The sequence below is a fragment of the Grammomys surdaster genome, unplaced genomic scaffold (genome assembly GCF_004785775.1).
Source record: "Grammomys surdaster isolate TR1022 unplaced genomic scaffold, NIH_TR_1.0 149, whole genome shotgun sequence".
NCBI lineage: Eukaryota > Metazoa > Chordata > Mammalia > Rodentia > Muridae > Grammomys > Grammomys surdaster.
Window position 1 is genome coordinate 1787197 of NW_021604607.1, and position 16031 is coordinate 1803227.

Sequence of the window (16031 nt, forward strand, 5' to 3'; positions counted from 1 at the left end):
TTCAGAGAAAGATTGCTAATAACAAACAAAAATGATGCAGCCTCCAGTTAACTAGCAGTACAGAATATCCAGAGACATTATCTGAGATCAGTTGTCTAGGACAAAAGATGGAAAGGTGGAAAGAGCACTGTGGGAGGTATCTTAGATACTCTGCTTGGGCATAACACATGTTTGCCGACATTGGTGGGGGAGGAAAGGCTTTCCATAGTTCCTTATTTCTACACACAGTTCTTCATGCTGCCAGTCATGCAGACCAGGGGCTCTCAGTTATTCTTGGTTCCTTCTCCACTCCATCTGTATCCCAGACTACTGTCATTTACAGGTACTACATTTGAGCTGTTTTCCTTGAAGTATTTCCTGAATTCAGTTCTATTTACTCCCTGGCAACATCCACCAGCTCAACTTGTTTTCTTGGCTTCATCCTTGGATTTGTGTTCTTTGTGACTCAGGCTCACTAACCTTATTTCTTGCACTGAAGAGTGAGCTCAATCGTCTTAAAGCCCAGTATGCTGTGTGAGACTCTTGAACATAGTACACAGGATAATGTTGGTAGTTAACTCTCTTCTCCAGCCCCTCTGTTTTCTCAGGTCAGGCACTTGACGAGGCCTACATGGATATGTGGCCACTGCTGCAATTTAAACATGTTTTGTTCATTTCCTCAACATGTTGCTTACTAGCCCCCTGCTTTATAATTTTTTCTTATTGCTCATGAATTGCTTGTAAGGGAGAGACTGTTCACCTTTCCAGTCATCCACTAAATGTCTGCTGAAGACCATAAAACACCATCCCAATAAATGTAAGTCCAAAGGGTTCATTGATCCCCAGATTTTCACTCATGGACTTGATAACAGAACATTGACCTTCAGCTAAGAATTGTTGCTCAAGAGCAAGCCAGAAATCCTTAAATCTTCATGGAAATTTCTGAACTGGTTGATCTGATCCTGGCAATTCCACCACTGCTTCTCACTTCCATAGACTGTTTCATTCACTTGTCTCTTACTGAAGATCAATGCCTAGTATTTGTTTTCTGTGCACATTCTGTGTTCCCCTCAATACCTAAGCTACTAAGGTCCGAGCTACTGTCTACCTCTCAGGGTTATTTATAACTTAGTGCAAGTTGCTTTGATTAGTTAAAGAACAGAATCTACTTAGGAATCCAGTGAATTCTTTCTTCATCCACTTTACAGCCTGGAGAACCTATTCTGCAGAGGCCTGTGAAACACAAGATCTTGGCAAAACTGTGAAGACAGTGGATTTGCCTATCTTCCTTTATCTATTTCCAGGTCTTCTTACATTTTGTATACATCATCATTTCTGATCCAGACTGCATCTGTATTTAGAAAAAACTACATTTTTTTTCCACTTTAGATCAAATAGTAATGCCTCTATTCTTTCTTTGGAGATTATTTATAATTAGTTCTTGTTTCTTAATATAACAGGAAAGATTAATTTTTTAGTAAACATAATCAAGGTATCTGATAATGTGTAAGGATGACACATTCTTAAGTTTAGATTGTTCAGTTTAACAAACTGAACATACAAACACACACACAAACACATGCACACACATGTACACATAAGCACATACAGACACAGAAACACACACACACACACACATACGTATATACACATACTTGGAACTGGTTTCTGAATAATGAATCTACAGTCTTAATATTCATTGAAGAAACCTGATTTTATTAAGTTTACCAAATACCTAAGCCACAAAGTCTCCTCTATATTCCCATCATGTTTTCTGGTAGAGAAGGAATGTCAGGAGGAATGATGGGGGCTAAGGAGCTTTATAGGCAATGCACTGTAGGGTCAAGATTAAGATTAAGAGGTCCAATAGAAATGACAGCTGCAAGAGGATGTTCAAACAAAGCAGCAGGAGCAGTGTTCCTCAAGCTAATGTGACAGACAGAGCCTTCGGACAAACTGGTGTTCTTTGCTTACACCATGGTCTTTATGGGTTGCCATAAACTGGTGATACATTTCACCCAGGCAGGCAAACAAGGAGCAATGTAGCTGGAGGAAACCATGCTCACGTTGTATGTGTGTAGTAAAGTCTTACCATCAAAACCACACAGCACCATTTACAAAATGGTACAAGTTGTGTCAGTGGGAAGGCGGGAAGGCTGATTTCTCCAACCTTCTGCAGCTCTCTCAGAATACTGGCCTCAAGTAGAAGTGCTAAAGGAAACATCAATGCCATGACCAACTTGGGGGGTAGATGGCCCCTTCACAATTTATGTACCACTTCATAAGCTTTAGAAGCTAGAGGTCTGACTCTACTAAGTAAAAACAACTGTGCTTGACCTCTTTTTCACCAGATAGAACAGGATCAATTTGGTATAGAAAAATAAAGTATCTGTCACTATAGATTTGACTTTTTTATTTAAAGGATAAAACTATTTGCTTCCATATATGATATATATTCATGTATGTCGTTTGGTGACAACTTTGCTTTCCATCTTACATATTAGGAATGTTTTCTCACCTGAGCCCAGTGCTTGTCAGTTTGACTAGTGTCACTAGTTAGCTTGCTTTGGGCATCCTCTGTGCCCACAACCCATTCACTGGGATTACAAGTGGGTTGTCATACCTGTTTAGTATCCATCTGGATGTTAGTGCTCCAAATGCTGGTCCTCTATATTTGCTTGGCCCAGTGAACCATCTCTAAGCTCGATGGTCCCTAGGAGTTGACTCTTATTTTACAGCTGGGAACATTGCCCCTATGTAGTCCTGGATTCAAGAGTTCTTCCTATCACTGCTTTGGAATCTGGAATAGGTGCCTCTATTGTTAAACTGGTGATGCAGTAAGTTTTCTGTCTGGAGTTTGCTTTGCCATAACACCAAGCAGGCTGAAGTTACTAGAATATGAAAGAAATACTGGATAAAGGACACAACCATTAACCATCTCACAATATACAACTTGCTGCAATCACCAAGTGTTCAGCTGTTGAGGTGAACATGAGGGAGTTGAGTCTTGTGACATAAGGGCTGGAGGTTACTTGTGACAATGTTCAGGTGACCAACAGCCCTTAAAACAGAGGGAAATGTGATCCTTTTGTTTTGCCAATGGCACCACTGCTGTGAAATTCCTATCACCAAGCAGCCTTGCATATGTGCAGCTATCAGGACAAGCAGTCACTTGTCACTAATTTGTTAAATGGATAATAATAAAATGACCCAGTTTTCAACTTATGGGAAGTCTAATAGATTTCTAAACATTCTTTTTCCAAGTTATCATTTAAATTTAGAGACTATATTTCTGTTGCTTGAAACCAAACTAAGCCAGATCTCTAGGTGTCCCACTGATACTTGGTCTAAGCAGCTGATGTGTGTGACCATTATTCTCACCTGCTGAAAAGACTTGAGGACCCAAGTTCTGATCCCAGAATATATATAAAAAACCATGTGCCGTGGCATGTCCCATGTAAGCCTATTGCTGGAGAGGCAGACTGATGGCTCCCCAAAGCTCCCTGTCTACACAGGGACATGTGCACATACCCAAGCCAACACACACACACACACACACACACACGCCACAAACACGTGAAAAACCACAAGAATATTTTTCCGTGAAAGGTCGAAAGCTTTGGATCACATGGTTGGGCTAAATGTGTTAGTTTTGGTGATTATGGAGATCAGTTTCTGATGATCAGTTTCTGACAGACTGAGCCCTGCAGGAGTAGAAGAAGGCTATTCTTGTTGAGAGTGCAGCATCTTACTGTGGGACTGCATAAGGGTATTCTGGGTCATGGGTGGGCAGTTGCCTAGAACCCCGACCGTCAGGAGTTCGGCGTGCCCCAAGAACACAGGGTCCTGAAAACCAGTCTAGTCTCCTTAAAACTCAGTCACGTAGGCAGGCCATTACAGCCCCTGCCAAAGTGCACAGGTAGAGGGAGTGACTAGAGGCCTCAGGCTCTAGGGATTTACATACTAATAAAGGCCAGAGGGCAGAGCAAATTAAGCATGCCTCCCCAGATCTTCCCCCTTTCTCCCTCCCTATATAACTTGGGACTGCCCTGAGTTTTAAGGGGGCATACATCCAAATCCATCCACCATCCACCATGACAATAAACCCTTTTGGAACCAAGGACTTCCTCGTGTTATTGGGGCCTGCCGCAGCGTGGAAGCCTCCCCGGACTCCACCGCTGTATCCCTCTAATTTTCCCCACACCCTACTAAGCCATGTGAAATGGGATGCAACCTGTGCTTTGGCTGTAATCAGTACGGCTCCTACTAAATTCACTTGAACCTAGTTCCACTTGGAAGTGACTAGAAGCATTTCTATTGCATTACCATTGACTCTTTCCTAAATCAAATGAGTTTCCTGATGTGCTCCAGGATTTTCTGTCTAAAATTGGGAACAGTCACTGAAAGTAGGCAGAGAAGATTCCAGAAGGCAAGACCATTGCCAGGGATAATAGAACTGATGGCTTAGTCAATGGAGTTGCAATTTGAGCAGTAAAGACACCAGACATCTTCATCCCCTTCTCTCATGTTATAACATGCTGTAACATGTGCTCCTTCTTCCTGACTCAGAGGCCAGCAGGAAGTGGCTCATTAGCTCAGTTTGTCCCTCCTCCCCTCAGACATGTCCTGCCACCCTCAGAGAAGAAGAGGAATGAGCTTCCTGTCTCCACCCTATGTTAGAATATTTAGGGGCCAGTTAGTGACTCATTAGATCTTTTGGAATGATTAAGTTTTATTTGTAAAACAGCATTATGGATGCAGATGACATCTTGATTAATAGATCCTGCTGAGCTTCCTTTTGGTTTCTGACTGGCTTAAGCCAGCCACAAGGAGCAGAACCACCATGCAGGGACTCCTCTCCAAGGGGAGACTCTGGATGGTTGGCAGCAATAAGGGAGAAGATAATTCTGCATGATCAGGCTGAATTAGGTGACACTTTTCTGCTCTCCAGTTTTCAGTGACAAACTGTACCAACCCTCCCCCTTTAAACTACCTTTTCACTATGAAATAGACTTCAGTATATACATGGTTTATTCAGTATATACATGGTTTATTTGCAGGAGTTTCCTTCCTCCTCCTATTAGGATCAGGTTTTCATATGTTCCTTCTTTATTTAGGGACCCAAGGGCACAGAACAAATATTTACTCTGAATGTAATGCTCCTAGAATCCCCAGCTCCAATGAAACATGGCTATCCTGGATGGGGAGGCTTTAGTGGCCATTAATTTTGTGCAGAATCTGCAAGCTCACTTGCTGAGGCAGGAGCTTGCCTTCACAGGCAGGAACACAAAGGTCCTCCTTCAGGTGCAGCAGACCGAGTCTCTAGTTCTAGTGCTCAGAAGAGAAGATGTATGAAGAGAATGTTCCTTTTTAGTAAATTGATACACAGACACACACACACACACACACACTCATGTATATACACATGTAATATTTAAATATATAAGTCTGCCCCAGATTTCTCTATTCTAGGTTGTGGCCAGGCGCTATGACCTTGAGCTTTGCTCTTTGGTCCTCATGGGAAGCTTAGTTGTGACAAATACATTTCCTAGGGGATTGCGGAAAGGCTGTCGGGTCCTTCAAGTAGCTCTAAATCCAGCCCTGGATTAACCCAGATTCTCATTGAATCACATACTTGGCCCTGCACCATTTTGTACCTTTAACTTTCCCACTGAGAGGACTGGAGAGGTTCAGCAACAAGGATGCTGTAAGAAGCAGTGTGAAAGCTGAAAGTAGCTTATTATGCTTTTGAAAGTGCTGCACCAAAATGTTGCCAACTACAGTCTACCGTGCCTTTGGGAAATATTCCATTTAGATTGAAATAACAAGTAAATCTGCTTTTCTCTCAACACTTGAACTTGATTGTTCCTTTTCTTTTGCTCTGGGAAGGCTGGGCATGGAAACCATGACTTACCCATGCTGTGCTTTAACTACATTCTAGCCTGGAATTTGAACATTTTACTTTCATTGAGATTCCTGTAATCAGTAATGTTTTCCTTTTAGCTTTGGCTGCTACAATGCTTTGAGGAAAATTTAGGATGCAGTATATGCACTGAGAACCAGTGCCCACACCTAGCACGTTCCCTCTGCACGTGCACATGCTTAGCATGCTCAGTTTGCTTACAGTTTCAAAACCTGAATTGACCTGTTTTCTTCTTTGTGCTTTTTCTCCTATCTGTTTTGGGTATTACCAAATTATCTTGTAATCTGTAAAATCCTTTAAACCTTCTTTGTAAGAATGAGATAGAATGTAAGGAAACTAGTTAAAATGACAAATAATGAAACCCAGTGCTTTTTCCTACTGACTAGAATGCTCTTATTTCTTGCCCACACCGTAACTTCTGTCTTTGTTATCTGGGGTTCATATCCTCCTCGGTCCTTCAGGCTTAACTAGATTCACTCTCCTCCCTGGCTCACCTCATCCCTGTCCTATAATACCAGCAGCCACCTTGTGACACCTAATCCTGCAGGTGATTCCAAATCCTTATCCTTGAACGGGGTTTGCTCTGTAACAAGCCTGTAGGTTCCATCACCTAAGAAGACTAACTGGATGCCCAGGCTTTTGCTTCATTTCTAAACCTCCTTAAGTGTAGTAGTGTAGGCCTTAGGGCCATGCCTCCTCAAGTAACCCATATCAAAGAACTGAGAAATGTCTTAGCTTCCTTTGCCCCTTCTGCTTCTCTGTATCCTAGCCATCCCTGACTCTGGTTTGCCATCTTCTGTCCCATTGGATCTCTTCTCTCTCTATTTCTGTCACTTATTCATCTACCATGTCTAGTCCAGATTATACCTGTGTAGCTCACATAGTTCCTCCACTCCTGGCACACGTGGCACACAGTCCTCCAAGTGCCATTTCTAAAATACAAACTGATTAATAATTCAATGCTCTCCTAAGGAGAGGAATTGACACTTCTGTGCATTGCATAAAAATTCTCGTATAAATCTGGGTGGTGGTGGCTCACACCTTTAATCCCAGTGTTCAAAAGGCAGAGGCAGATGGATCTCTGTGAGTTTGAAACCAGTGTGGATTTCAGAGTGAGTTTCAGGGTAGCCAGAGCTGTTACACATTGAAACTCTAAAATCCTGTCTGGAAAAAAATTGAAACAAAATCAAACCACCACCACCACCACCACCACCACAACCACCACCACCACTAAACAACAACAAAAACAAAAGAATTCTTCCATAAATGCGTGATACTTCATCTTCATTCTCAGCTTGGCTAGATTTAGCATCGCCATGGAAACACATCTCTGAGAGTTTCTATGAGAAGGGTTTAACTGAGGAGAGAAAGATTTGTTTCTGAATGTGGGCAGCACTGCTTTTTGGGCTGGGGTCCTGGACTGTGAATGTAATGTGAACAGCTGCCACATACTTCTGTGTCCGTGATGTTCCCACCACAGTGGACTCTCAAACTAAGCCAATTTTGTTAAACTGCTTTCATCAGATATTTTGTCACAGCAATGAGAAAAGAAATACAGGCTGCAAAGAGATTGGCTTCTCCTTTGAATTTCTTCCCAGCCTCCTGTTTTGAATGTAAACATTTAAGGATTTTTGGCACATTCACATGGTTTTCAAACATCACGTTGGTAGTCTCCTAGCTCTCTTGTGCTGAGACTGAGGGGCAGGGGTCCTGCCACTGCCAGTCCAAGTGGAGTATTAAGTGTTTAGAAGTAATTTTTGGCATTGCTACCTATAGAAGTACAAAAACCCCAAACAAACAAACACAAAAAACACAACCAATACCAAAGCAACAACAAAACAACAGCAATAACCAACCCACCCATCAAACCAAAAAACTAAACTGCACCAAAAACCCCACCCAAAACAAATAAAATCAAACCCCAAAATGAAACCAAAGCAAACAATACAACAACAAAAAACCAACAGAACATTTTCAAGAGCAAAGAGGAAGGCTAGTGAGAGCTTTGGCCATAGGTGTGGGGTCTGAACAACCCTGTTCTCTTTCTGAGTTTGGCTATCTTAGAGGCAATATGAGGAGAAAAAGAAATGAGAATCAAGCTGGGAGATGAGTGTGGGCTGGGTGTCATCATTGACTCCGATTTAGGTGCTGACAACACTCCAGCAGCTCACTATCTGAAGAAATGTTTCCCTCTCCCTGTAAACTGTGAGGAACAAGTGGTAGAGGTTGGGTTGGTGGGCATATGTTGGCAGCAATCAAGTGGGTCATCTTACTGTATCAGGGTAATGGGATGATGAGAAAAAAAATCACTTGGAAGCAGAATATTTTAAAATTCAACATGGTTTATCAAGCATTTTCGGAACAAACATCTCAATAGAAAATGGAGGTGATCTATGTTCAAGGTTATAAAACATCATACCTAAGACATGTTAAGGTGTATTAGCATAATATATGTGGTGCTTTGAATAAGAATGGACCCATAGGCTCTTCCTGTAAGCAGCGAAAGGTGACTCGTCAAGATGGTTCTCTACTCTCTTGACCCAGAAAATCCCACAAAATCTTGTAAATCACGAGGTTCAAACCTTCGCGTTCACTTTAAGAACACCCGGGAAACTGCCCAGGCCATCAAGGGCATGCACATCAGCAAAGGTACCAAGTACCTGAAGGATGTCACTTTAAAAAAACAATGTGTGCCATTCCGTCGTATAATGGTGGAGTTGGTAGGTACGCCCAGGCCAAACAATGGGGCTGGACACAGGGACGGTGGCCAAAGAAGAGTGCAGAGTTTTTGCTGCACATGCTTAAAAACGCAGAGAGTAATGCTGAACTTAAGGGTTTAGAAGTAGATTCTCTAGTCATTGAACACATCCAGGTGAACAAGGCACCTAAGATGCACCGACGAACTTACAGAGCTCATGGCCGGATTAACCCATACATGAGTTCCCCCTGTCACATTGAGATGATCCTCACTGAGAAAGAACAGATTGTTCCAAAGCCAGAAGAGGAGATTACACAGAAGAAAAAGATATACCAGAAGAAACTGAAGAAACAGAAGCTCATGGCACGGGAATAAATTCAGCATAAAATAAATGCAGATAAAAGTAAAAAAAAAAAAAAAAAAAGAATGGACCCATAGGATCATATATTTGAATGCTTGGCCAGTAGGGAAAAGCATTACTTGAAAGTAAGCCAGCCCCAACTAAATGTCCTTTTTAAGAGTTGCCTTGGTCATGGTGTCTCTTCAAAGCAATAGAACAGTGACTAAGAGAGAAGTTGGTATCAGGGAATGAGGTATTGCTGTGTTAGACCTAATTATGTGGCTGCTGGGAGAATGTGGACTTTGAGAGTAATGATTAAGAACACAGTTGAACACTTTAAGCAGGACTCAATGGGCCATCCTAGTAGGAGCATAAAAGTAATGGTACTGAGATCAATGTAGGTTATGATGGACCAGCTCAAGTCGTTTCAGAGAGAACATTAATAGGTGGGGTAAAGTCTGTTATTTAATATTTTGTCAAAGAATGTGGCTGCTTTCTGCCCTTGTCCAAACTTGAATGTGGTTGCTTTCTGTCCTTCTCCAAACTTCTGCCTGAGGTTAAATTAAAGTTTTCAATTAAGAGCATTATTAATTAGCAGAGGAGGTTGCAAGACAGCCTAGTGTTGATTGTGTCACTAGATTATTAGTGGCCACTCTTATGCAAATCCATAATGAAAAGGAACAAGTTGAGTAAGGAAAACTACAAACTGCTTGAAGAGAGGAGCATCAGGACGTGTGATGGAGCTAAGTCCATGCTCAAAGAGACACGACGTTTCAAGAAAAGCCTTGTGCTAAATAGAATAATGGGGTGGAGACCCTGGCATATGACTCCAACCAGCTAAGCTTCCAAATGTGAAAAAGAATTAAAGAAAAGCTTAAGTAGTGACCATTTAAACCAGAAAATAGATGAAAAATTATTTCAATGAGGGACCAAGTTTCAGCTGCAGCAAGCAAAACTAGGCAGTTTCAACTACATGGCTCTGGCTTTCGCATCAAGGATACAAAGAGGGGGTTATAGACTCTCCCTCCATGACAAAGGAAAGCTGCTGAGGCTGGGCATGTACCAGGGTGTCCCTGCATGGAGGCCTAGAGAGGTTATTGTGTGACACCATGAAAGCGAGACCTGGATTGACTGGGAGACTCCACAATGTCAGAGATGCCAGAGTCATGGGATATCCGTCAAAGAGAGTATCTAACAGGGGATGGAACCAGTTCAAGAGAGAAAGTGAATTGCAGTCAACAAAATTGACAGTAATTGGAGATCTGATGAGTATTTTGGCATTAGACATGGAGATAAAGACTGGAAAATTTACCCAACTAGTTTTCTACCTTTCTTTGGTCAAGAATTTCCTCATTGTGTCCCTTCTTCCCCTTTGGAATGGCAATGTGTATTCTGTGCCATTGTGATCTGCTTCTTGACTTTGATTTTACAGGGGTCTACAGTTAAGAGATTTCCTTGAGTCTCAGAAGAGATTTTGGGTTTTGAAGCAGTCTTGAGACTAAAATATTGAGGGAATTTAAATTTGGACTGAAGACTAAATACCTTTTTCTTTTTCCCATTAAGATACGGCTAGAAGGCTATGGTGCCCAAGGAATAGAATGTCGTTTTTTAAAATAAGAATTATTCTCATAGGCTTATATATTTGAAAGCTTGATCATCAGAGAAAGGTACTATTTGAGAAGGATGAGGAAGTATGGCCTTTCCGGAGAAAGTATGTGACTCTAGTGTGGGCTTTGGGGTTTCAAAAACCTAAGCCAGTCCCAGTTTCTCTTTCTCTATTCCTTCTGTCTACAGATCTAGATGTAGAACTCTCTGCTACCTCACCAGCATCATGTCTGCCTGCATGGTGCCATGCTTTCCACCAAGCTGTTTATACACTAAACCTCGGAACTGTCAGACAGCCCCAACTAAATGTTTTTCTTTGGTCATGGTGTCTTTTCACAGAAATAGAACACTGAGTAAGATAATATATTAATTTAGAAAAAATATTTTGAACTCACAGCCTTGAGAAGAAATAATTTTTTTTCAGCTCGATTAGCTCTGAATGTGGTCCAGAGTATGGCCCTTTTGGAAATTTCTGGTTTGAGTGGACCAATCCCAGCTTCCTGGTATCAGCCCTTCGTGGGAGCCAAAGATTCCTAGAGGTGATGGAATTTGATCTCTTGCCACAGGCAAGCAAGAGAATTCCTGTGGCTCCTGGAGAAAGTGAATTTCCAAGGGACCAAGTGATTCTGCATGGAACAAGAGCTCAGCCTAAAAGAAGTAACCATCTGAACTTCAAAATTTCATTTATTTAGAGAAAGACAGTTCTGAAAGCTCATTTCTGAAATTTCCAAGAGGGTCATACATTGGACCACATTAAGGGCTAATCGAGCTGAAAAAAATTATTTCTTCTCAAGGTTATGAGTTCAAAATATTTTTTTCTAAATTTCTGAATTCAGAACTGTACTATAAAGGCAACGACTTAGTATGTACTCCAAATCTAGTTATGATGATAAAGAGAATATATGAATTTAAGTAATTTTACTCACGGGGAGAGTATGAATATGCGCTGGTATTTTGTTGACTTTATGAAGATTATATCTGTTCTTAAGTTGTAAAGACATGGTGGTGATTCAACATATGTCTCCAAATAACACTGGGTAATATAGCAGAAACGATAAAGACCTGGATAGCTGATCAGTGCCCACTGTCTCCCATAAAAGTGACCTGCATGAGGTGACAAGGTTTAATTGTCACAATGATCACTGTAGCTGAGTAGAGAGAGAGAGAGATAAGCAGGGTATAGGTAAGATTTTTTAGTTGTCCCAGTGTCCTATGGAGAAGAGGTAATTGTACCAACTCAATCTCTCATCTCCTAGGCAACAGAACCCATGGATGGATTTGCTAATCAGAATGTAGTAATTAGGAATATGATATTTTCTGATAATGGTGACAAGCTGGGCCTCTGAGGTGTGACAATAAGACAATGGTTCCTGCTGGCAAAGGGAAACTTATCAAACTTCGAAGTGGAAAGTATGATTTCACAATTTCCTGACATAATAAGGGAACTTTAGCCCCACCACTTAACCAGATGAACCAAGCAAGCAAGCAAGCAAGCAAGCAAGCAAGCAACCAACCAATCAACCAACCAACCAACCAACCAGCAAACCCATAAGGCCAGTGAGCCTCTGTCTCAGACTCTGCAAATAATTTAAGATTTGAGGGTGTGAGTGGGTCTTATATGTCTAGTTACTACAACTCTAGAAAGGCACAGGGATTAAATTGGTGTCACTAGCACAAAAGTATTTAAGTCTAATAAGTATTTTACTCTTTGGGATAATTTATAAGGGTTTCATCTACTTCTTGAAGTGTTTGGTGAATTTAAAAACTCTGACACTAAGTTTGTAATTGTAATTATGTGGGTAAGAGGTTTAAATAAAAAAATATGCATTCATTGTCAAGATGTCTAGGATAGGAAAGTCTAATTTGTTAAGTCAGGCATTGATTTATTATTTGTGAAATAATATGTGCTAAATTGTGAGCTTTGAAGACTTGATTCTTTAATGTTTGTTATTTTGTGGGTTTATAAATGTTACTGGATGCAAGGTAGTATTCAAGGTGGAAGTTCCTTCGGAGAGCAAAAATTATGAGTGAGCTTGTCTTTTCCCAATACTGTCAGGCATCATTACTGATCTCTAAACTAATCTCATGTTTTTCTAGAGACCAGAAACAGTGGGGAAGTAACTGGGCTTGTGTCTGGAAGCAGGCACAGCATGTGATAATGTGCTGGACACTGCTTTATACAGAGATGTCTCATTCTGTTTGCCAGAGAACTCTTGGGTGACTGGGAAGAAGACATTTGAAAGCTCAGACATGGATCAGAGGGTTGAGGGAAGGCAATCTGGCAAAGCTTGGTAGCAGCTCAGGGGGAGACTAGCTCTTGTTTTGATGGATGAGTAATGTTCTCAAAATGAGTCTGATGTTCACTGTTTAAGTTGACTTACAACAATGCTTCCAAGTGTCCATGAAGCATTATAATTTTTATATTTTTAGTTTTGCTGTCAACATGTATATTTGACCTTACTACAGATTTGTTTCCTTTGATTTTCTTCCTTTATTTGTGCAGGTTCTAGATGTCTCAGGAAAATCAGACTTGCTTCAAGAAAAATGAGAGCAGCATCACTTTAAAAGAGAAGCTTGAAGGTTTGACTAAGCTTACAGCTTTGTTGGAATGAAAGCCTGGTTTTTCTGAAGGTGTTTGCCTTCCTTGGGTGACTAGGGATTGTCCATGACAGCCATGACCTTGTGAGTGGGCTTCATAGGGTGATAAGGTTTGTACTGCAGATGGAGGGTCTTAATACAATGTGTGCAGGTGCCTTTAGTTGTGTATTAAGGATCACTGTTGCCATGCAGGGTAAAAAGCTTGCACAGTTTCTTTTCTCTGAGAAGAGCAGAAATCTTAAGCTGGGCTGTCCTGGGCGAGCAGGGTGTTCTGGCTTAGTCCTTGGTGAGGACCTTGGTTTTCTTGCAATGAGCTGAGGAAAATAGTTACCAGATAGAAAATCTCATGATTGGAGGGGACACAGAGTTGGTGGCTCATGTCACTCAGAGATGAAGAAGCAAGTGCCATGGCAAGGCCAAAGGGAGCAGACCATCGTACCTGGGGGGAGCTGGGAAAGAACTGACTCTGGAAGTTTGAGTTTTCCCCTTGCACAGGCAGATGGACTACAGGAGCAAGCACTGAGATGTGTGACACTGTGACCTCTCCAGAGAATGTACACGTGTGCTTTGATTCAAGATGGCAGTGCTGAGAGAGAGCTGAGTGCTCCAAGTCATTGGCCAGCAGGCACCGGGTTATGAGGATCTTTAGGTGGTGAAATGATATGGTTCAATTGAGTCTTCCAGGCTTGGGAAACCATGGGAGATTCTTAAGTAGAAAGAATGAGGTAGTTGTGACTAAAATAAAAATAATCTGTACCCTTAGTCTAAGTTTCCACATTATCTAATGCCAGGCAGGCTTCAGACCTAGAGAGAGGAGAAGTGATATGAAATTCCCATTTGTCACAATCTGAAGTCCCCTGATCTGTAAAGCAGGAAGGGGTGTGAGCTGCTTTGTTTAGTTTATCAGGGTGTTAGGGGTAACATATAAAATAATGTGTATGTATACACTGTTGTACCCCAAGGGGGCACCCAGTATCCTTATTTTTATAACTCTGTGACTCCAAAATGGGATGCATGGGGTCTGTCAAAAAAAAAAATAGGCAGTAGGCCAAAGGAGAAAGTGTGTGGTGAAAGGGTTCAACATCACTTTGAATCTTGGTGTTGTCACCTGCTGCTATGTGACCTTGGACCATGTGAAAGCTCAGTTCTCTCACATTTAAAGTAGATTATACTGTTTTAGATTGGTGTGAATTGGAGACTGTGTGCAGGGTCCAGAGAAAAAGGCCAGCAGCAGGTGTTTGCTCTTTTCTGAGCGTGATGTTGGTGAACCCATGATCCTACTGACCTAAAGCCTTCCAGTGTGCCTGGAGTTGCAGGGCTGGGCTGCTGATGCTGGAAGACTGTGTCATCTGACTTCCTCAGCACCAAGGGAAGTTTTGCCTTGATTCTCTACTTTCCCTGGTCCTATTCAGGCACATGGTGGAAGGGAAGCTAATAGATCCTGAAGGTACCAGGGTTGTGGCTGGTGCAGTACAACCTTGGTCCCCGCCCTTGTAAGCTAACAGAGCATAGCCTTCTACGGCCATTGATTCAGCAGGCCAATGGAAAATGGAGACTGAAGAATGGACTCATGTAAGTAGCTCATAATTTCCTGCTGCTGAGGAGGGAAGGCTTATTTTGTCTAAATTTAATAGAAAAATCATCCATTCTGATTGAATTTTCAGGGAAACTGCCTCATTTCCTTCCTCCGTTTTGTTTCAGAGCACACAGCTTCACGTTTAAACACGGAAAAGAGAGGAATTGCTGTCCAGCTGCAGTTTCTCATTTGGCAGGCGACCAGCCATTTTCTCAGGATTTGACAGAATATGATCTCTCATTTAACTGGCTTCCTAACACCGCCCCTGAGCCAGGCTGAATTGAATCAGAACCCTGTGCACTCATTGTCTTGGCTGAAGAATCACACCTACAGTTCTTCCCCCAGATTGTTTAGTGTGGTCACAGTGGATGCTGAGAAAAACAAGCAGGACACAATATACTTGCCAAGTCGAGATGGGACTTGCTGCTGTTTCCAACAGGGCTGCCTCACTTCTGCCTTTTAACAATCCTCTACAGCCATTAGTCTTTCATTCAGTCTGTAAATAATTAAACACTTTAAATAGTGCATAATGCAAATAATATCATCTATGGTCTCTTCCCTCAAGGAACTTACAATTCAGTTGGAAAGATAAGATGGCCCCAAATAAGTAGAGGTATGGGGGCAGAGCACACAAGGGGATGACAAATATGACAAGGCAGAGAAGCAAGACCAGAGGGCTTTACTTGAAATAATTTCATGGATCAGTTTTAATGGCTTGAATGGGGAAAGGAGGAGATGGATTATATAGAGATTTATCTTGATGAGTTGAGTAGGTCAGCATTCCGAGATCCAGTGACAGGTGCATAAGTGGCTGTGGTCTGTAGTTACTTTTTAAAGTTGGATTGAAATAAGTAATTTGTAGGAGGGCAGCAACAATCCAAAGGGTTGAGTGTTCCTAGGGAAACTACATGGAGAAAGGCTAAATAGGAAGCCAGCATGATAATCCAGGCAGGAAGGAGAAATGAACTTGGAGGGCTCAAAGGAGGACTGGGTTTCTGAAAGGTATTGAGAATGTCCACCTTAACTTCTATAGGTGCTGCCTTCTGAGATTCTTTGTCCCGTGGCTTTGAAGGAGACATCACAGATGACAATTTTTTGTGTGTGTGACCAGCTATCTCTCTCCAGCTTAGCCATGGCATTAACACTTTTTGAGTACAGCCACACCTCATTTGCAGCTGGGCTCCTTATGTCATCTATAGTACCATGACATATAGTACCATGATATATAGTACCATGATATATAGTACCATGGAATGAGAGTGGGAGCTGAGGGATGCCAAGGTCCAATGCCCTGCTTTTATAAAGAAAGACA

General features: G+C 41.8%; 1 pseudogene; it reads left to right on the forward strand.

Annotated features, from left to right (window-relative positions):
* Positions 1-8405: 8405 nt before the first annotated feature.
* On the forward strand, positions 8406-8975 carry LOC114619302 (annotated as a pseudogene).
* Positions 8976-16031: the final 7056 nt, after the last annotated feature.